General features: G+C 38.9%; 1 protein-coding gene across 2 annotated transcripts in view; it reads left to right on the forward strand.

Moving 5' to 3' along the window:
* Positions 1–23,943, forward strand: part of mgat4c (mgat4 family member C) — a 132,015-nt gene that overhangs the window by 55,951 nt on the left and 52,121 nt on the right. Inside the window, exons 1-2 of one of the 2 annotated variants that reach the window (XM_080875532.1) lie at positions 7,773–7,855; positions 8,294–8,377. The gene's annotated coding sequence lies outside the window, so the exon portion shown is untranslated. Of the gene's footprint in view, positions 1–7,772; positions 7,856–8,293; positions 8,378–23,943 lie in introns of those variants that run through there. The other variant, XM_080875531.1, reaches the window with a different exon arrangement.

Consider the following 23,943-nt stretch of genomic DNA (forward strand, 5'->3'; position numbering starts at 1 on the left):
ATTTCCTACGTTCTTTTGAGGGACAGTGTGTTAGGATCAGAAGCTAATAAAAGCATTTTGTAATAAGCTGATGCCTCTTGTCCACGCCCAAAGGTTTTTTTTATTTCCTCCAGAAAGTCTCAGCTTAAAGGGAACTTTGCGAATGAACCACATGTATTGGCCATCAAATTTCTTAGTTGCAGGTATTTCCAAAATTCCTGTCTAGGTAAATCAAATTCTTCTGCAAGTTTTCCATGTGATTTAAATATACTATTTTTATAAAGATCCCCCAACACTGTTATACCTCTCTGAAACCAGAGCTTCCAAAAGAAGGGTAGTTTAGCAATAGAAAGTTGGGGATTATACCAAATACCAGCAGATTGGTTAAGATATGGATCAAATGTGAATAATTTGGACATTCTTTTCCATACTTCTTTCAAATGAGAAAGTGCCGGATGTGATTGGATACGGGGGGACAAATTAGTTGATAAGCTATATAATGGTGTAAATGGCGAGCAAGCAGTACTTTCAATGGAAAACCAAGGAGGCGCTTTCTCAGGGGGTAAGAACCAATGTGCCAAATGCCAAAGAGAAAAAGCATAATGATATAAAAGTAGATTAGGCATCCCTAACCCACCTCTGTCCACTGGTTTCTGCTGTTTTCTCAGATTCAATCTAGGCTTTTTATTATTCCATATAAATGCCTTACAGAGCTGGTCAAATTGTTTGGTGTATTTCAAAGGAACATGAATTGGTAGAGCCTGCAACAAATAATTGAACTTAGGTGTACATACCATTTTGATTACGTTTACCTTTCCCCACATTGAGAGATACATCTGAGACCAACGCTCAATATTAATTTTCATATCGCTGAGTAAAGGTTCAAAATTTATCTTTATCAGGTCTGACAAATGAGGCGGGAAGGTGATGCCTAAATACTTAATGCCCTTCTGAGGCCAGGAAAACATACAGGTTTGAAAAAGTGACCTAGGACAATAACTAGTTAACGGAAGGGCCTCTGATTTGGTCCAATTCACCTTATAACCAGAAATAGCTGAAAACGTATTTATTATTGCCTGCAAGGAGTTTAAAGACTTTTCTGGGTCTGATATAAAAAGCAAAATGTCATCGGCGTAAAACATCAGTTTATGACAGTCTCCCCCTATACTGACACCTGGAAAATTGGGCTCCCTACGAATAGCCACTGCCAGCGGCTCAAGGGCCAGAGCAAAAAGAAATGGAGAGAGGGGATCCCCCTGCCTGGTTCCTCTACCTAGTTCAAAAGAAGGCCCTATTATTCCATTTGTGAGTACTGATGCCTTGGGGTGTACATATATAAGCTGAATCCAATTAATAAAGCTTTTGGTAAAACCGAAACACTCCAAAGTGGCGAATAAATATCTCCACTTGACTCTGTCGAATGCCTTTTCGGCATCCAGCGAAATCGCAGCTATGGGAGAATGGCTGTCCTGAACCGCCCACATAATATCAATTAACCTCCTAATATTATCAGCTGAAGAGCGTGAGCTTATGAAACCAACTTGATCTACATGTACAAGAGAGGTTATTACCCGGTTTAATCGATTAGCCAGAATTTTAGATAAAATCTTACTATCATAGGAGGTCAGACTTATCGGTCTGTAGCTTTTACAGTCAGTGGGGTCATTATCCTTCTTTAGGATAAGTGTAATGATGGCTTCAGATAGTGAAGGTGGGAGCCTACCCTCTTGAAAAGATTCATTATAAGTGTTTAAAAGCAGTGGCGCTAGATCTTCTGGAAAGGATTTATAAAATTCAGCCGTATATCCATCCAGGCCTGGTGCTTTATCAGAGGGCAGGTGTTTAATAACTCCCACTATCTCTTCAACGGTAATGGGAGCGTCCAAATATTTCAGTTGATCCACTGTCACCTTAGGAAGATTTAAAGATAACAAAGATTTCTTTATATCACTCTCTGAAATGCTTGATTCCGAGCTATAAAGATCTTTATAAAGGTTACTAAATATTGTATTAATTTCTTTAGGTTTAAAGAAAAGACGTCCATTATTATCTTTAACAGCTGAGATCATAGCCATAGTCTCTCTCTGTTTAATATATATTAGCATAGTTTCCTAAATGTTGCCAATACAATCAAAGGCAGCTAAATTTGACGCATAGGTTTAAACATTTTTTGTTTTTATAAAAGTTTGACCTTATTTGACTTCGAAGATGAAATCAGAGGTCTAAAGTTACATATTTAGAGACCCCATAATATCATAATACCCCAGCATGCCTATATGCTGTCAATATAAATAAAATAGATAAATAAAATAGTTCTGTATAGCATTAATATCATGTTGACCTTTAAATCAGTCTGTTGACCATAAAGGGGAGGTCAGAGGTCAAATGTGACATCATACTTTAAATATTATAAGATACTTTCTTCATGTTGGCAATATACACCTGACTTGTAAGAATCATAGTTTTTAAGTCATAAAAAAAACCAATAAATCATTAAGCTAACCTTGAAGAAATTGGCTGTAAGCCAAATTTTAATGGATTGTTAACATGACCTCACTCGATATCCCTTTCATTCATAGCTTTTTGAGCTTACAGATAGACACACACACACACACACTTAAACGCTAACAAATCCTTAACCCACTTGGCAAAGGTAATAAATATAGAATTGAAGTATATAAACTTACATTAAATTTCTCCACGTGTCAAAAGCAGAAAACGAGCTTTCATGACAGGAGATTTGTTAAAATCCACGACTCTTGCTGCAAGATGGCATTGAACTGCTCTTTGCTCGCTGCATAATTCTCGCTGCATCGTACTACTGTAAAATTAGTCTCAGAGGGAAAAGTAAACAGAGCCTGGTAAAAGTTGAAAATCACATCGTCATTATATTTTTATGCCGCCACCCTCGTAAGTCATCCTCACAGAGTCCAGGCCTCTTGTTCTGAACACTGCAGAAATATCAATATGGATTTAGGAGACTCCCTGAAGCAAGGTCCTCAGCTAATTAAATCTGTAATCACTTTGTACTGTAAAAACACAAGCAGGGGAGGTGAACAGAGGGCTATGTGGTGGTTTAAATGCAGGCCGGTGGAGTTTTATTTAACAAAGACGGCTAATTGGGTCAGAGCTCTTTATCCTCATAAAGTTCCAAGGTTTCTTGCTATTTGGACAACTTATGGCACTTCTGACGACATCTAAGAAAGTGAGAGAAAAGAAGAGAGGTTAAGTCGGAGATGGAAAACAGCCACTGTTGTCAAGGCTACTGCAAACAGCTATTTGATATTGTCTTCGGGGTTTGAAGTCTGTTGTACAATGTAGAATGTAATGAAATACACAGGAGCTGCGTGGCAAGAATGCATTTAGCGGGAGATGTTACAGAGGTGTACAATATCATGAACTCCTTCCATCTTTAATTTCTAGAAGGAGAACCATTCAGCCATGTTGTAAATATGATCCAGTCATTATCAGGTCAGCTTCATTCAGTCTTCAGGCATCTCGAAATTCTCAAAGATTACTGCCTTGTGTGGTATCTGCATTTTATCACACCTTCTTTAATCACTTTATATGATGATATTTGTGCAAAATCAATGAATGAAATTAAAAACTAAAAATAAAGTAATAATACATAATCAAATTGACTGGAGCTGGTGATAAAGGTTTAGGGATATGAAGTATAACTAATTAAAGTATTTGAAACTAACTGATTAAACTTTGTTTCTCCTACTCGTTGACACTAGTAATACCTGCCTTGGATTTTTTTTTTTTTTTTTTTGGCCTTTTAACTGGCTTTATTGATAGAAACAGAGAAGATTGACAGGAAAGCGTAGAGAAAGAAAGAGGGGAAGATGTGCAGCAAAGAGCCACTGGTCGGACTTGAACCAGGGCCGGCTGCTTTCAGCCATGCGGTATATGGGCACCTGCTCATAACTGAGCTGAACCAGCGCCCAAAGCCATCTTCTTTAGCTAATTATTAATATCATCAATACACAGTAATAGTTAACTATCCACTGCAGTGCAATTGTTCCAGTAATAGGTTATAAATGAGGAATGTGGATTATGTAACAGGTGACATCTATAAAAGCAGCATGATTTAGCATAATTTTGATGTAATAAATATGGCTGTCTGCATAGACGGGCATAAAAACCGAAGGATTGTGTGAAAGCCTAAGTATTTTATATTTTGCTAACACAGAGACAGATTTTTAAAAAATGATCTTGAGCAGTAATCCTGCAAGCTTTGTGATAGTCTTTCAAAGTTTTTCTTCAGACAATGGCTGCTTTTTCACTTCTTTTCAATCCAGTCCTCGTACCTGGCCATTTTCAGCCATATGTTTGTTTGTTAAGCCACTTCCATGAAATATGTTGTTCCCATTTAGTTAAATATATTATACATGAGTTAAAAAGGCATAAAATATAATTTTTGCACCATGAATGTGAATCCCAAACAGCTATTAGCTGAAAACTTGACATGACATGCATGAATGGTGTGCAGTGTGTTCTTAAAAAATTTGAGGAATCTGGACAATGAGAACAGCAGATGAACAGTATCTGTTCTCACAGAAATAGAAAAAAATACAGCCATGACACAGAGCCAAAGAGATCCATTTGGCCTTTCAGTTGATCCATCTACTGTTTGTGGCTGAATGGCTGTCAAGGAGTCATTCTGAAGTCTTTATTTTAGAAGCGAGACAAAATTTTAGAGAAAAAATTCAAACAGTTCTGGAAAGAAGAGAAGGCTAGCTTTATGGGGATATTTAGTGTATCATGGTAGCACAAGGTATTCACAAGGTACTACCGTCTTAAAATGGACAGAAAGAAACAAGCTCTGCCTAGATTTTACCTTGTGCTCTACATATTACCATACTCCTTAACCATTTTGTGCTAGAGAAATATTTAAAATGGTTCCTCAAAGATGAGAATTTTCTTTCTTTTTGCATTTTACAACCAAAATCCAAAGCAAAGTTTCTTGTTGTTGAAGAAATTTGCAATTCTATGTAAGCAGTTTAGATATTAAACATGTCATACCTCCTGTTTACAGTAAATAGCTGCAAAGCACACTTCATTAAAACTTTAGAGCGAAGTCAAATTAAGAAACAAAAGGAGGCTCTTTCTATGGATGTTCTCACTATTTGCTCTCTTTTCCCTCTGAATTTTAAGCCTTAAGGAGTCACTATGTATCTGCGATTACCATTTGAGCTGCAGCTCTGAGGTGCTGACCTCATGCTGCCTCCATTCTCTGTGTTACTCACATTTGTGTCTGTCCCCAGGGCTCTTCGTCTAAAGAGCCTCGACTGAAGAGGCAGGCGGGCCAAGCACAGTATGGCGGGGTTAGACCTGCCCTGGAGAAATCTTTACAGCGACCTGATTTCACTCAGTTGCTCCCCTTATTCCCCAGATCTCACGCTCATATTCACCTGATCCTGTGTCAGAGCCATTTTGGGTGGAAAAACTTCTTTAACAACAGTTAAACTAGAGCAAGATTTCAGAATCCAGTGATTGTTCATGCGCTGCAGCCACAGTCCTTGTCCCCGAGATCTTCGTTTCTGTTTAATCTAGCACATAATTTCATTCATTGTTCGAAATCTTTCGTAATGTCTGAGAGATCTGATCGTGACCATTTTCACGAATCTCCCTCAAAATTGCACATTTTCAGTATCAGCCCAAAAGCAATGTGTTGAAAAGAATCTCTCATCCCAGCTTGTTACATGTATCTCACAGGGATCTGAATTAATATTAGCGATTGGTCCCCAAGTCACGTTCATCCCCATCTTTTCACTCTAGCATCTGGATTTAATTGGTGCTACGCCGTAAAGCCACAGCTGCTCTTCCTGTTAGAACAATAAATTATCCCAATTAGGAGTTGAACAAAAGAGGCTGTCTGACACAGCAGCCCACTGCCATGCCTAGAGATTGGACTGCGATGGAATGAGGCTTCTCGCTGACATGAAGCCGCACCAAAACACCTGCCCCATCATCTCTCTGATCAAAATACAGTTCCAGTCCAGGGAATATATAGAACAGAAAGAGACTGCTTTGCATGACTTGCAAACATGAGAGCTTCTTGTATATAAATGAAACAGAAAAAGAATCACTGTGTTTGAAATTAGTGAAAGGTATATTGTGTAATTGCTGGGCGGATGATTAATTGGTGTTTGGATGATGGGTTGTGGATACAGCCGGGTTTTCTGGCAGCTGCCTTCCATATCGATGGCACCAGTAATGAAGGCAATATTGACATAGGGTTCAGAAAGATGTGGAATGGGAGGAACAATAGGAGCATCTGTGCCTCTCAGTAGTTACGAGTATAATTGAGACCATATTTTAGCTTGCTCTTTGAAAACTAGCCTTACTATATTTCCCTTCTCCTTCCCTGACAGACGAGACATATTTATTTGCCACAATGTCACGTTCAGGAGCTTTGGCAACTCAGGCGATCTACCGTTTAAAAGAATGTAGGCTATCCACCACTACGATGGCGGCCTGTGTTGTGATTGACACTACTTCCACATGCTGGCCTGGCCACACCATCTCTTTGTCTCACCGCTTGCTGTGAACATGCCATTAAGCCAGTCAAAGTTTGACAAGAAAAATGAAGTGTGCCGGTTCCTGTGGCCTCGAGTGTCTCTCTGAATAATGAGCACATTGCCTGTACCCCCCTGTCTCCACTCCGTGCCATCAGTTTTACTCTTCCCCTTGAAGTTCTAGTCTGCTGAGAGAGTGAAGGGGTCTTTAGGTTGTCGCGTGTCCAGGAAGAAAAATGTGGTCATGCAAATCTGTCAAACTAAATCTGTAAAACCCAGAAAAGAAGCGTATGATGAATGAAGTATATTTTTATTGATATAATTCCCCCATTTCATTTTACGGCATTAGGACGGGGAGTTCTGTTTCATAGGAGCTGTCCAATATGAGGGAGCGTCATAAGATGTCGCAAACAGCTGCAATTTTGCGAGCCAAATTAGCTGGCACTGTTTTCCTTGTTGACTTTATTTCACTGCTTTTTAAAACACAACAAACGGCTGAGCAGCGCTGCTGGATCATAGCATCATAGCTGCCTTGCACAGCAAACACTGAGAAGAAAGGGCAGCTCCACTGCTACTTCCTTACCCAGCCTTATTTCTCCCAATTACCAGCGTGTGAGCAAACAGTATGACATGACTGACCTCCTCTCAGAGAGCTGTGGTCATGACTGCGAGGCTCTCTCAGCTTATTATGACAGAAGTGTTATGGTAATAGAAGGAAAGTCTGTGCCGTGGCGATAGCACCTCAGGAGCGCATAGCCTATTATCCTCCACTGTGTAGTGGTAGTAATGGTGAGACAGAGGGCATCCTATCTGTTATGGTGATGATGCATTTTGAATGGGTAGTGCCTATTATATATCAGTGGATGATAATGCCAGGAAAGAGCATCCTCTGGGTATGGTCATGATGCCAAGAAATGGGTGAAAGGGTCTGAACAGAATATACAATGTGCCATATCAGGTTTATGGTGATAGATTAAAGAGAATGGCAGGATCTTTTTTTTTTTTGAGCTATGAAAATTGGAGGCTAGCCCCTGTGTTCAAAGAGCGTGAATATCCAGGGAAAGGAAGACAATGAGGAGCATGTGTGTACGTGTGCATACAACAAACAAGAGCCACGCAGTCAAAGGAGAATCTTAGTTAGCTGTCTGCTTGGCGCTTCGCCGCCCCTGTGATGTATGTTTATGGCCCATCATCTCTAGCCAATTACCCTGCCTCAGTGTGGGAGCACTGCACCTTCTCATCACAGCCGTCAGTGTCTGAGTGTGGAGAGAGACGGTGACAGTTAACGTTCCTGGACATCTCCTGGCAAAGTGCTGTTTTCCTTAGGGGACTCTTGAGATTCATCTTTAAAAGTAAGCCACTGGGTAACAGAGTGTGTTGAGCCTTATAGCTGCTTTGGGAATTGAATGCTTGTTTATTGTATGTATGTTTGTGTGTGCATATGTGCGTGTGTGTGTGTGTGTGTGTGTGTGTGTGTGTGTGTGTGTGTGTGTGTGTGTGTGTGTGTGTGTGTGTGTGTGTGTGTGTGTGTGTGTGTGGACGGTGGGTGGGGGGTGCTAACGCATGTGTCTGTAGGTGTGCATGAGTGCTGTGTGGGTGCTGTAAGTTGGAACAGTATCTCTGTAAACTTTGTAAATCTCATGTTTCCCACGCACTCCTGTTTCCATCATTATGGCATTATAGGATATGTGGATAACTCACTGCTCTCTATATTGATGTGTGCATAAGGCTACATGCTGTAAATGATGTGTGAAATAACCTTGGCATTTTGGGTGTCTTTGTTTTTCCAGATATAGCTGAGGTAGACGTGCTCATGTATCCCGTCCATGTCAACCTGCAGACTTTCTCCTACAGACACATCTGACTTTTACAAGGTGCGTTTAAATGCCTTTTTTGTTTTTGCATGTGTGTCGCAAATCTGCAGTGTGCTTGTGTCTAGTCAAAGTAAATGTAAATCCCCTGCAGAGCAGTGACATTAGAAAAGGTAAAGCAAATCAGACTCGCAGCTCAGGAGCAATGAAGGCTAATTTAGTTTTAGGAGAAATCGGAAACATTTTTGGGAGTGCTTAAACTTTGTTTCGATGATTCCTTTGTAAAACTGAGAATGCACAGTGACAAGAAAAGGATTTGCAATGATAATATTTATTTATTTATTTTTGGCTCCATATTCATACTGTGTGACAGATTGAAGCTGCAAAGCTGTGTTTGCGTTGGCTAGACTAAGGAGCGCTTCTGCCCAGAGGGTTTATCAGGGAGAGAAAATATTGACCGCGAACAGTTGCACTTTGGTGGTGTTATTGCTTTTCACACTTGTGTGATACAGACAGCAGTCGCCAAGTACAACAATTGTAAACCCGCAGCCATATCGACGGTCGCATTGCTCTTCTGTACAGGACAACATATTCCACTTGTGGTGTTTACATTTTAGTTTATTTCACTGGAGTGCTTTTTGCAGATAGATGGTGTAAGATTACAGGAACCTGGTAAAAAGAAAAGGAAGTACTTATTGTTTAGGTGAAATGCAAAAACCCAAAGTGGCCTCTTAATTTGATTCTGAAATATGAATGCAAAACAACGTGACAAGACAAATCTGTGTTTGTGCACATGTGGTGTGATTTTTCATTAATATATACTGGGATTTCACTTGTTAAATCAGCTGTGTTTACTTCCTTATTATTATTATTATTCCTTACTGGCTAGTGCACAATTGAAGTTTATCACCTCAGTTTTAGAGTAGCATCGAGCTATTAGCTATCTCCACAGGTGTGCATGATTCTCTGAATGAGATACTGATGTTACTATGATTATATGACACTGATAAGTTTATTGGTACTGTAACAATGTGTACTCTACAATAAAAAAGCCAAACTGTTGCACCTAATTCTTGTCTTTTTAAGTGATATAATAACTGATATATGTACATATGCTATTACTAAATCTGAGAACCATTTAATGCCAAAAATTCATTAAACAAAGGCATTTTAACCCATTAATCATTCTTTAATTCTTTGTTATTAATTCTTTAATAACAAATCATGCTTCTTAATTGTGTGGCACCTCACATGCAGTATCAACATTGCTCGTTATACTTCAGAAAATGAAAAGCAAATTTAAATAGACAGATGTTAAATACGATATGAAAACATGTTACCACAAAATTTAGCATATTGTAAAATTAAAAAAAAGTATTATAAAATCTGACAAATTACTTTCCAGAAAACTGAAGAAGGATCTCCTAACCACTTCCTCAAGCTTATCTGGGGAAATGTTGAGCCAGTGGGGCCAGAGTCTACCATGGGTCCTGCTACCAGTAGGACATGCCCAGTCAGAACACCTTACCCAGGAAAAGCCCACTTCGGCTGCCTCCTTTCGATGTGTAGCAGCGGTTCTACTCTGTGCTCCACCCAAACGACTGAACTCCTCTTTATATCGCTAAGGGAAAGCCCATCCACCTTTCAGATAAAGCTTGTTTATGATGGTTGTCTCCGAAATCTAATGTTTAGCCTTTAATTGAAGTAGTGATAATAGTGTTAACAAAAAGGCCCCGTTGAGATTAAAGGATTCATGGCGTTTCTCAACAGTGATGCTCCATCTGGTGGCAGATGGCTGCATAAGATGAGAACACAATTATTTACCTGCCTTGGGTATCAATAAAAATGCAAAACAATTAGATTAAACGACTACTATGTCTCGTACCAACTACAATATATATATATGTATATATATATATATATATATATATATATATATATATATATATATATATATATATATATATATATATATATATATATATTAGGGGTGCAACGATACACAAAATTCACGGTTCGGTTCGGTTCGGTTCGATACTTTGGTGTCACGGTTCGATATTTTTTCGATACAAAAAAAATGTTCATGCATTTTTAATTTGTCATTTATTAAAATTATAAATATATATTTTAACTCAAAAGTACAGTTTTTAAATTTAACCCTAACCCTTGTGCGTGTTTTTCATTTTGACAGCGAATGCGCACCTGCGGACCACTTATGTGCAGCCCTGGTCATTTAGCTCATCATATTGCAGCCACAGAAATTCTTTTGTCCATGAAACCATAAAGCTGCACTTTCTTTTTGCCTTATAGTCTGATTTGTCATAACTTCTCCGTTTTGTGGTAAGCTTTTCTTTGGCTGTCACTTCTTCACCCTGACCTGTCTTATTTGGCTCAGCAGAACTGAAATGCTTTCACACACGCACTCACATAAGCTCAGCGATTCTCTGCGCGATCAACCTCTCACATGTTTAAGCTTGCTGCGGGAGATTTCACTTGTCATGTTTGCATAGTAAGCTAACGATTAATAAGACGATGTCAGAGGAATTGGTGCGCAAATTATCATCACTCACAGATCAGTGCTGTCGCTCTCTATACACAGTTTGCACGATTGCAAAGTGAAAGCAAAAAAACAAGCGCAAATTCAAACGCGATTTCAATATGTCACATATTGACAGTGGCTCACCGATGCCAATGACATAATTACCCAGCTACATTTCTGAAAGAATGCAAAAGCATTGACATATATTTTTCCTTCCTACAATAGCCCGACGGGCAGGGAAGAGATAGATTTTGGTAGCCCGACTGAAAAAATCGCTAGCTCCGGGACGTCGGGCTAGCGATATTGCGAGCCCTGTATCTGATTGAGGAATCACTCATCTTTGGAAAAGAGAGTTTATTACAGAGAAATGTCTCTTTCCAAAATAAAAGCTATACTATCCGCTTCTTCTGGGCTATATTCTCAGCAGCATAAGGAGAATCATGTGCTAACAGCTGTCTAAATGACTCGGCTAAAGTTAGTAGCATGCTTGTTGTTTTGGTCTTTGCACTAGGATGATGTCGGCGTAAATGTGCAGTCATATTCGTTGTGTTCCCACTAGTGCTTTCAGGTTAATCTCGTTGAAATGACCTTAACGCCACAACACGGCAAATCTCCGTTAACGAGCTACCGTCGATCGCTCCGGCATGGGGCTAGACGGCCAACACGTTAACGAGCTAACTGCGCTAACACACTAGTTCACACCAATGTAATTGAGCATTGCATGGCACATCCAACATACTGTTTTACTTTAGTCCATGACTCGCTTACCTTCAGGGTCATACGTCACATGAAAACCAAAATAATTCCAAACGCCAGATCTGAATGAGGTTCAATTTGCCTGTTGCAAGGAGAGCTTAACTTCTGTCTCGCTAGCTTGCCCTGCGCTCTTCCTTCTGACGATGCTGTCTGTGTTGAGCGCTCAGTGGATCTGCGCTCGACAGTGCAGCCTAGGCGGAGTAGTCGAACACAGATTCACTGAGCGCTCAACACAGACAGCATCGTCAGAAGGAAAGTTGATAAAATAAATTACAAATGTTGTATTGTTCGATACATATGCGTACCGAACCGAAAGCACTGTATCGAACGGTTCAATATCGATACGAATATCGTTGCACCCCTAATATATATATATACTAGGGGTGCAACGATACACAAAATTCACGGTTCGGTTCAGTTCGATACTTTGGTGTCACGGTTCGATATATTTTCGATACAAAAAAAAATGTTCATACCTTTTTAATTTGTCATTTATTAAAATTATAAATATATATTTTAACTCAAATGTACAGTTTTTAAATTTAATGTTGCTGAAACAAAAAAGTAATAAAAAAATAAATATATCTTAGGGCTCGCAAAATGTCAAAATCCTCGGTAGCCCTTCGGGCAGGGACTCTTCAGTTTTTGGTAGCCCAAAATAAATTTAAGTAGCCCGAATAAAAAAGAGAGCAATATTTTGATTGATGCTTTGTTTCCTGTTTTGTTTCCGTTACAATATTATACATTAAAGTATAATATTGTAACGGAAACAAAACATTAATCAAAAAATTGTTGATAAACAAATTACAACATTGTATAAAAATTACAATCATCAACTCAAATACTTGGTTCTAATTGAACAGAAATTTCTATGAACTTGTAAGAACTGTGTAGGACATGAATCCGTCTGTGTCAGATCCTGAATTTGAAATTTCCACTGAAGTCACAGGTAAGAGGCAAGTGGAACCAAGATCTAGGCCATTTGCTTTTTGAAGTTTGCAAAGACTGCTAAATTTTGCCATTGGTAGTTCACTCTTTGCAACATAGTACGCTGTTTTAAACTGATTTTCAGGTTTATTTTTAGTATGTTATTTGCAATTGGTGTTTTCAGATATTGCAGACTGAGCAATAATGCATTTCTTGCATTTCTCATGGGTTCTAATGGGGGCCTTTCTTAATGACTGGTCCCAGTAACAAAGGCACTTGTCGACTCAGAAATCGAGAGAAAACCAACAACACACCCGGCAGAACATTATGTTATTTACACGGATGCACATAGGTGGTCCGCATGTGCGCATTCGCTGTCAAAATAAAAGACGCGCACCAGATAAGAAGTTGCAACGCGTGTTTGCGTCCATATAAAAAGCACTGTTTTTGTCCGCTAGAGTGGGATTTTCACGGCACATTCCGCACCACATCTCTGTGCGTTCATCATTTGTTTGAAGCCAGCTCACCTCCTGCAACCACTTTTCCGAGAATACGTGCTTCTTTTGTGGTTCGGACTCCTTCTGACATTTCTTTGGAGGTAGAGGAACACCAAAGTGCTTAAAGGAGCTTCTTCGACATCTTTAAGAGTTTTAAACAAATGTCTGTCCTCCTCCAGAAAATCTTATGTATGCAAACACGCGTTGCAACTTCATATCTTGTGCGCGTTTTTTTTTTCTTTATTTTGACAGCGAATGCGCACCTGCGGACCACTTATGTGCAGCCCCGGTTATATAGCTCGTCATATTGCAGCCACAGAAATTCTTTTGTCCATGAAACCATAAAGCTGCACTTTCTTTTTGCCTTATTGCCTGATTTGTCATAACTTTTCCGTTTTGTGGTAAACTTTTCTTTGGCTGTCACTTCTTCACCCTGACCTGTCTTATTTGGCTCAGCAGAACTAAAATATATATCCTGCTGCTTTTACACACGCACTCACATAAGCTCAGCGATTCTCTGCGCGATCAACCTCTCACATGTTTAAGCTTGCTGCGGGAGATTCCACTTATCATGTTTGCATAGTAAGCTAACGATTGATAAGACGATGTCAGAGGAATTGGTGCACAAATTATCATCACTCACAGATCAGTACTGTCGCTCTCTATACACAGTTCGCGCGATTGCAAAGTGAAAGCAAAAAACAAGCGCAAATTCAAACGCGATTTCAATATGTCACATATTGACAGTGGCTCACCGATGCCAATGACATAATTACCCAGCTACATTTCCGAAAGAATGCAAAAGCATTGACATATATTTTTCCTTCCTACGATAGGCTGACGGGCAGGGAAGAGATAGATTTTGGTAGCCCGACTGGAAAAATCACTAGCCCCGGGACGTCGGGCTAGAGATTTTGCGAGCCCTGTATCTGATTGAGGAATCACTCATCTTTGGAAAAGAGACTTTATTACAGAGAAATGGCTCTTTCCAAAATAAATCTATACTATCCGCTTCTTCTGGGCCCCGTGCGTGGGGCTAGACGGCTAACACGTTAACGAGCTAACTGCGCTAACACACTAGTTCCCACCCATGTAATTGAGCATTGCGTGGCACATCCAACATACTGTTTTACTTTTGTCCATGACGCGCTTACCTTCAGGGTCATACTTCACATGAAAACCAAAATAGTTCCAAACGCCAGATCTGAATGAGGGTAGGGGAGGTTCAATTTGCCATGTTGCAAGGAGAGCTTAACTGCTGTCTCGCTAGCTTCCCCTGCGCTCAGTGAATCTGCGTTCGACTACTCCGCCTAGGCTGCACTGTCGAGCGCAGATCCACTGAGCGCTCAACACAGACAGCATCATCAGAAGGAAAGTTGATAAAATAAATTTAAAATTTTGTATTGTTTGATACATATGCGTACCGAACCGAAAGCACTGTATCGAACGGTTCAATATCGATACAAGTATTGTTGCACCCCTAATATATATATATATATATATATATATATATATATACGTGTATCACTGTACTGTATGTGCCACAGTTTGAGTAAACTGTTGTTGCTGTTGTTGCTTTGCTAACCTATAACATTTTTAAGTGGCGCTCTCCAGAAAATGAGGCATTTGACATTCTGAAATGGCAGGGACTTCAAATAGCTTAAATCAAGGATTGAGGTGATCCTCCACATTCTCATCTGTTGAAATGGCATACCAGTGTGGGTGTACATTAAACATTCATGCAAACAGCTGTTTCTTCTACAGGACAGCATGGCACAGAGCATGGCTTAGATTTCAAATCAGGCAAGTCTAGAAGAGCTGGGTTTGAAGAATATCACATGCAGTGTCGTGTATGAGGACAGGAAATTAACATATGCTTGGCTCTACTATCAGCAAAAGAAACACATTTTTTGAAACTGGCTGCAGGAATCCATAAATTTCCTGCAGGAAAGAAAATTGTGTTTACAATAGAGTTTGGTAAAACTGACTCAAATTTGCTAAAACAGACCAATTAAGCAACAGTCAACTTTATGATCCTCGGTGATTCTGATCTGAAACCACTGAATAAGTGAAACGTATTCATGGAAACACACATCATAGAGCCCAAATAAGTTATTTTCACAGAACACATTGCAATAACATTTTAATTCATGTTAAATTGATGCAACATGGTCACAGACAGCTTGAAAGGATGCCATAATTTCAATGCATTTCCAACACGTTTCAGCTGACATTTTAAGGATGTTTCACAATAGATGCAGTGATAATGAATGCTAGTTCTAGGCAGCTATGTTGTGAGTGTTAGGTATGAGGTACACATTCACAGCAAATGCATTGCTATCATCATGCCTTCTCTTTCTTGTGCCCACATGCACCCTTACTCTCATGATTACTCTCATATTTATTCAGTTTTCTGTCTCTGCGTGAAATATCTGCATCAGTAGCGCTAAAATCCAAACACAGCAAAGATGAAAGCACAAGGTGTGTGTTTACTTTTCCATATGTCTGCAATCTACTCTTCGTACCTCCCAAATGATCTTTAAAAGTGTACCATAGGTCACAAGCCTGATCTCTTCACAGGAGCTTTGCAGTGACCATTTGAATAGCACTGTGACAGACAGATTACCAATTTACAGCCCACACAAAACCAGCACACCAGTAAATCAAAGTGCAGCTCTGTAATGACAAACACACACAAAGAAAATACAGCTGGCTCCTGTTGAACATTATCTCCTTTCCCCCTTCTTCATCTTTAAAATTATACTGAGTGTGAAAAAAGATTGAGAATGTTAGTGACTAAAACAAAAAAGACATTGTCACCTATTACCACAAAGTCACACCTCACTCTAAACCACCCGCCATGCCAAATAATATGATGGCAAGCCATTCCTGCTGCATAGTGCAGGAATAAGCAAATTATCCGCTTTAGAAATAACAGCTGGTTGTGTTTTTTCTAATGGTGAGTCTCCATCACTGCCCGTCACTCCTCATTCATCAGCAGCTGTTAGCCATCACGCTCACCCTTCTGCTGGAGTGCAGTTTTTTATTGGCACATATCAGTTTGGATAAATGCATCATAACACAAACATTAAGGTGGATGAGGACAATTTCTGCACAAGTAGTTTGCAGAAACATGGCTACCTAGTCCGTTTCTAATAACAGTTGATCAACTGAACAAAGTAGCTGTTTCTGATGAGGTTATGAGTAGAAGGAACGGTATTGATTCCAGCTTTTGAAATTACATGTCTTTGTTAGAACGTTTTTATGCATGCTGAACCACCAGACATATTAGAAACCCTTAATGTTTGTTAAGCTTTTCATTTTCTAATTAAATTTGAACCCCACCAGGAGAATTCATAGCTTGGACATATAACATGCTTTCATTGCAAATTAAAATTGCCTCTAAATCTTAACATTCCCTTTTTCAGCTGAGTGAAAGTTACTCTTGAAAGCTATTTCTTTTTTCTTGCTTCTAATAGAGTTTTGTGAACTATTGTTCACTGACTATACTTAAATGTCTAATTTTTAGTGTCAGTTACTCACACCCCATGACTTCTGTCTTAACATATTTTCCACATTCATCACTCACAAAGACAGAAATTCATCATAAGAGGAGACAAACACATTTTTACATCATTTGCAACCTCATAGTCTCCTAATGATTGTGATAACATCTTAACAAGATTTGCTACTTTCTTACTTCAGTGTGTCTTAACTGCAGGAGACGGCCTTTTATCAAGGTTATTTAGTTTCATTTTAGAAAAATAATTTAACAATATCCGTAAGTGTTAAAGTTAACGCATTAAAGTGTGGATTTTTCTTGGAGGTGCACATCAGAGATGTGTAAAGCTTGCCCCTAGATTGTTGGAATGGCGCTATCTTTAGCGTACACCCACATATTTTTCTGCATGCTGGTAACCCTCTCAGCCTTCTTCATTTCTCTCAGCTCGGTGTGAGAAGAGACTTGACAAGTCAACCCCATATGAATCTTGATTCCCACCAATGCTCATTGACTTATGGTAGCATCTTGCCCCAGTGTCAGGAAAAAGGAGAGGAGAAACAGAGCGAAGGAGTGAAGACTATGAGCTTAATGTAGATCTGTCATCAGCTGGCTGCAGATCAAAAGAGCAGCATTGGCAGGCGGAGCACAGAATCCACCGGAACCTCCTCTCTATGCCAAGCTTCAGCTTCTCTGAGGTAGACTAGCACAGAGGGGCCTGGCTCCAGGCGAGGCGTGTGCATATCTGCTTTCATTGTGTTTATGTATGTGTATTTTAGAAGGTGGAGAGGTGTGGGCACATGCACGCTGTCTCAAGGCAAGGATCTGGCACTGTGAAAATGTTACCGAAATCCCAGAAACACACTAGAAAAAAGGAAGAAACATGAAGAGAATGGAGAAAGTGTGATGAGCAGACGCATTTGCTCTGGGAGGTGTGGGATTTGGAGACTATGAAAGGCTGAACCGTTCTCACAGAGTGGGAGATTGGGAGAAATAAAAACAATGGCACAAAGACAGAGAGATGCAGGCTGTTTTAGGCTATACAGTGTGCAAGTGTTAAGTGGATTCAAGGACGTATCTAAATTTCAGCCTTCAGAGGGTTGCAAGTGATTTCTTGCTTTCAACTATTGATATAAGAAATATCTTTGAATTCGCCGGTTCACTGTGCACTTCAGCGTGTCATTTTAAAATCAGACAAACCAGCAGATACGTTTTCTGTCTGGATGACCAAATTGATTTCAAATATTTAATCATTTGTTCATTAGCCAACTCTCAAATGCAATTTCTGTAACATAATACCAATTTGATACATCATCATGCTTCAGTTTTGCTGTGAGTGAAATGGCAAGGGGTATTTCAATTCAGTGCTTGAGTATTGCATATTGTGCCCATAGTGATCCTCAAAGCAAAACAGTGTGTAATTATGTCTTTCAACAAATGGATCCATTCTCATAAATTTAGAATTAATTCATTAAAAATACATAAGAGTGGATTTGCGGTTTGCGGACTACGCCATGTTCCCCCACCATACTGGAATACAGTGGATACAATAGGTCTTTCTTTCGACTAATCAAATTTTATGTGAGTGGCTAGAGACCAGCCACATATTAATAACATTAAAGATTGAGAAGAAGAGAAGTCATAGGAGCCGTGGAGGAACATTTCAATTTGTGTCTGCAGGAACGGAAAGAAACAATGCCAGCAGCAATAAAATCCTCTTCCTTCTCACCTCAACCCTCATTTCCTGATCTGAAGTGAGGGCTTTAAACAACAACTACAGCAAGTTATAAGCTAAACATTACGAAATTATAAGCATTATAAGCTAACATTATGCCAGCTAATGGTAGGCTTGAAGTCACACTTTCCATCTGATAAACCGTTTGATTACTTTCTCACATAGCATAGTTCATTCATTTAGTGTCAAAGTCAAACAAAGTTACATTCACTTCAAAGACAGTTTCACTAACAGCGGCTAACAGAGGCTGATAATAGCAAAAACAGCCGTCTTACTGACAGAAAACTTCAGCATATCCTCAGCTACTCACCTCACTATCGCTGTCATCATTTAGAAAAGAGGTAAACATTGGACTGACATCTTTCCACAGACAGGGAAAAACGCTGGAGCGAATGTAGATCTGGATCCAGTCTTCGGCTGCAGCTATCGGTTATTTTAGTTATCGAGTCTTTTGTTGATTATTCCATCGATTAATTGAGTAATCGAATAAGAAATACATTGGTCTTATTAATGAGCAATAATAAATATTCAAAAGAGTTTAAAGGCAGAAAACATCTGTAAAAAAAACAACTCAACCCTTTGAATGTGTGTTATGTGCTATATTAAATTTTAATGAAAACATTTTCTCAACATAATCTCAAGGACAGTAAAAGGTCAAATAAAATATAAGCAATCCAAACTAAGGCAGAAAACATTTACCTTTACTCTGACGTTAATAGGAGGGAAAACAAGTTCTGACAGTGTTTTTTTCTCCTGGATGAGGTAGATTGGTGTGTGTTCATGTTTATGAGTTTTTGTGCATGTTTTAGTGTGTAAGTGAATAAGTGAGTTTGTATCTGTAAACCTTTCAAAGATAATGTGGTGGCTACAATGAAGAAAAGTGAGGATATCAGCATTCTGAAGTTTGCCCTGTGCTTTGATGCAAAGTTTTTGTGTAGCTGAAGACATAAAATTATGATAGTGTAAATGCTAATGAATATTAATAATAATTCAATGTCTAATTTAACAACTTACTAGCAACAAGTTGTCCGTAGCTCATAATTACTGGCCCATTTACAATATTATTGGTTTGTGAAAAAGGTTTTTCACACACAATTTGTATTATGTCAATTTCAATCTGAAAAAGTTTACAAAAGCCTTGTAATTAACTCATTCACTGCCATTGACGTCTATAGACGTCAATTGAAAAACTTACGTTGACTGCCATTGACGTCTATTGACGTCAATTACGTTTTTCAATGGGAGGGGCTAGAATACATTTTATTTTTTCATATATTTGTAAATAAATTGTTTTGATAAAACAACCTTTCTCAGTGTTATTTCTGTTTTATAGAAGTGAAAAACTATTTTATATGTTAGAGGTGTCACAAAGCAAGAAATATTAGCACTTTTCTGCTTGAAATGTATTTTTCACAAAAAGCTCGTTTTCTCCCTTTTTTTGGTCAAAACAGGCATTTTTGGTGGAACCCACCTCTCTTCTACAGCTGATTACTAAAGAATGGAAAATGGTAGAAACAAGATTTTTTTTTTGGATGAAAGAAGAGAGTCTGTTCTTCATTTTGGTAGGTTCAGCGTTTATATGATCATAACACACAGTTTTCTGTGGCTCGTCAAAAATGAGTAAAAATGCTCAAAAACCCTGGCAGTGGGGAGTTACCTGATTTGAAAATGGCTGGCAGTGAATGAGTTAATAGGGTCTAGTACACCCCGTGGCCCCTTTAGACTCACCCCTGTTTGTTGCAGGTATCGCTTCCATGTAAAATAGGACGGCTACCGTGAGCCTTCAGCAAGCTGTATAATTTAAACATGGTGTTAAACAGTAATCTGTATAGTTGAATACAAATTCTGCCTTACTGCTGATTTTTTTGCTAACACAAACAGCGGTGGATGAAGCAGCTACAAAGTTCAGTTTTCTTCACGCTAGTGTTAGTTGATCAGGTGCTTTGATGAATGGCTCCCACTGGCTTTTTCCCAGTAAAGGTTTTAATGGCGATTTACAGGAACAGCTCTTTTGTTTTTAAACGCTAGACAAAAGTTTTCTTTCACTCTATCTGAGCTCACCATCTCGGTAACACATCCACCTCTTTATGTGTTTTTAGTTGCAAATTTAGGTGAAGCACTCGTGTTTACATCAAAGCAAAACGGCCACCAGTGGAAGAATAATGCATTTCATTTGGGAGGGGTGAGAAAAAATAACTAATTTGGCTGCTAGAGATGTCTAGTGGTGAAAAATTTACACGTTATAACTTTAAAAACAAAACGTTGGAATATTGTATTGTGAATTTGACTGAAAACAAGCTAATAAAAAACTAAAAGAACTTCCAGTAAGGTTTGTGTCTTACCTGTGAGTTTCTTCTTTATTATAGCAAGGAGGAATTGGATTATCTCAGGACTTCTACAACTGTCTTAATGTGAGATTTTGCAGAAAGTTGAACAAGTAAGGATGGAGTAAAATGGCAACAATTGAAATACCTAATTTCCAATATACACCTTTAATAATGATTACTTCAAATGAATATTTTTTATGATTTTCACACTGAAATATCTCAGAAAACATTTCATTTCAGAAAAAACTTACAGGTAAAACGAAACTTTTTAAGGCAATTTGTGAAAATTACAGAAAATCACTTTTCATTAACACTTAAGACATTTTTTCTGTCTATTGATAATATTTTGACTTATCCAGTTAAAGGAGGACATTTCCAAACTTCTCTCAGCAGATAAATGTAATTTTCAACAATCAGCAAAATGAAGCTAGAATTCTCAATCTGGCTTTTATTCATGGCCAGATTTCCGTTCTGCTCAAATGTAGACAAATGCTGCCTAATTTCCAAAAGAATGTTATCAGTTGAGGGTTCGAGTTAATGTTTGCTGTTGGCAATTTTCTGTTTTATTATTCCATGCAATGTGCATCTGTAAACTGAGCAAATAATCTGCAGGGATTTGAGCTCTTTTGTTGATAACGTAGATGTGCAGGTTAGGCAAATTACTACTGTAAGCAGCAGATACTAAAAGGGGAGAATCTGTGACAACAAAGATGTGTGAGCAGCACACTGTGTACATGTTTATCTCTGTAGCCTGAAGAGTTTTTAAAGAGTTGGTTGCTGAAATCACAGCTTGTCCTTACCAATCTTGCCCCAAAGTGTTAGTGTAAAGGTGCAACAAAGGAAGTGTGTGCGAGGGAAAATGCAGACATTTGTTTTTTAAAGTGTGTGTGTGTGTGTGTGTGTGTGTGTGTGTGTGTGTGTGTGTGTGTGTGTGTGTGTGTGTGTGTGTGTGTGTGTGTGTGAGACTCGTGTGTTCTGACGTTTACTCGAACTCAATGTCAAACCTATTTCCAAACCACTGATTCAGCTGGTTGTGGAGATATACAGTGGTGCTGCCAGTGCTAACCTTTAGAGATTACGGTGACATTAAAAGCTGCATATGGCGAGTGGTGAGACCCAACCACTCGGCACCTCATCTGATGCAAATGTCCTCTCTCACCTCTATCAGCAAAAGTAATTATGGCAAACCACTGTGACATCTCAGGCTGCACAAAAGAGGGGAAGTGTACCTAGTATAGGTCACAGAAATACACCCGTCTCGCTGGGTAAGGAGGTGACAATTATCTTTCCATGTGGAGAGGATAGAGGTGTGGAGGGAGGAGCTCTTTAGCCCTCCAACTCCATCATTTCTCAAACGGAAGTATCTTTTGTGCCATCAGCCTCGAAGGACTCTGTTGAGAAACTGACACTGATGCTAACATGCTCGGGGCTAAGAAGCTGCATCTGTATATTTGTACTTTCCCTCTTGGTTACTGGGGTTCATTATGTTGCCAACAAATGTATTAGGTTTAGATTTTATAATACATTTTTTTTTCAGTCACCACACAAATATGAAAATGGAAAGCACTCTGGCAGTGTCTCTGCTGCAGTAATCAAATGTTGAAAAAGTGTCTGAGCAGAACAAACGTGCATGTGGACATATCCATATGCAGCGACTTATCCATAAGAGAGAGAGAAAAAAGGAGGAGAAGAAAACAAGCTTATTAGATTTGCTGTTTTCTTTGCCTCACTTGTATCTGCTTTCTTTGGTATTGTATTTTCTCTTCAGCTTTTATTTGTGATAGAAAGTGTAAGTGGGCTTTTAAATCGAACATATTCAGACAAACAAAGCATTTATTTGTAAAATAGGCCACCTTTTCAATAGCTTCGGGCATCTTTTTGAGAAACCAATCTAAAAACAGGGTAAACATTTGCAGCATTTACTCATGTAAATTGTACTTTTTGAAAATCTTTCGTGTTTAAGCTGTGTGATAAATAGATAACAGATAAAACTGCACATTTTCCATGCTTGAAGCAGCCGTAATCCTCTTGAAAGGTTTTTTTGTTTTGTTTTGTTTTTTTGTTTTTCCCCCCTCCAGTTATCATGTTTGTGTTGCTTGTGTGTTTTTTGTTGGAGTGCTTTATCAAGCAGAGGGGTTCTACAGCCCCGCCGCTGACCTTACGGTTCAGAGTCAGTGGGCTGTGGTGGCCCAGAGTGGCTTACGCTAACCTCTAACCCCCTGGCAGTCGCTGCTGGCTTTGCCAAACAAGTCAGCTGGGCTTTGTGCCCGAAAGATCCGACCTGTGTAAGTGTCATCTGCCCCTGTGGCGAGATCCCCTGCACCTGAGGGTGAGCCTCACCACATTATCCAATTCACTCGTGAGACAAGGTGGCATGGTACTTTACAAGGCTGGCCTGTTCAGCCAGTAAATGTAAGTATAAATATATTATTTTTTTAGTCATAGCTACATTTAAATTAGTTAATGTTAATGTAAATGCACCCAGGATATATCATCTTTTAGTCCAATGAAATTGTGGAGAACTATTACATGTCTGCATTTATTTCAACCTCCTCTATAAACTTAGGACTCCTGCATTTATGCAGATTATACCTAAACTATCCTAGTGCTGGAAAATACTGTAAGCTTTGGTTTTCTGCCACTGGCTTTATGCAAAAAGTTTTGTAACCACAGTGTCGTCACCCATTGGTATATGGACTATAATCTTTAAGCATGAAATTGCAAATTTTGTGTGATTTATCTTGGGCTTTTCATTTGTTTGTTTTTATTTATTTATTATTTTTTTAAATCTGAGGTTTCAAGTGGCAGGGGAAATGGAGAAACTGAGAGCAAACTATGTTCAAATTTTCAATCACACTGTTGCCATGTCCTTAATTATACACGGTTTTATTGTGCTGTTATATTTTAAATCAAACCAGAATTTACAAAATGAACACTGTGCTGTAATAAACAAGACTCATCATTTTATTTTTCCATAGCTGTCAGTCGCTTATGAAAGCCCGTTTCCACCACTTGAAAACAAAAACAAAAAAAAACAAGTATCCATAACTCGAAATTTTGACTTATTAACTCAAAATTTCAACTAATTAACTCGAAATTTCGAGTTAGCCCTGCCAATCAGTAATCTACGTGAATGAGGTCACTTTCTTGTTACCCTGAAGCATATGGCGCAGAGTAACGCGCACTCAAAACCAGATCACAACAAATTGGCTCTTTCGCGAGTACATTGGCTGATAGTAACGCCATGTGATTCAGCTAATAATACAAGGATTTCATAATTTTTGAAGCCACGCTGAAAATACTCAGCAAACTGTGCATTCATGACTGGATGTAATACCGGTAGCTTAGC

The sequence above is a fragment of the Rhamphochromis sp. 'chilingali' genome, assembly GCF_963969265.1.
Source record: "Rhamphochromis sp. 'chilingali' genome assembly, chromosome: 2".
NCBI classification, from domain to species: Eukaryota; Metazoa; Chordata; class Actinopteri; order Cichliformes; family Cichlidae; genus Rhamphochromis; species Rhamphochromis sp. 'chilingali'.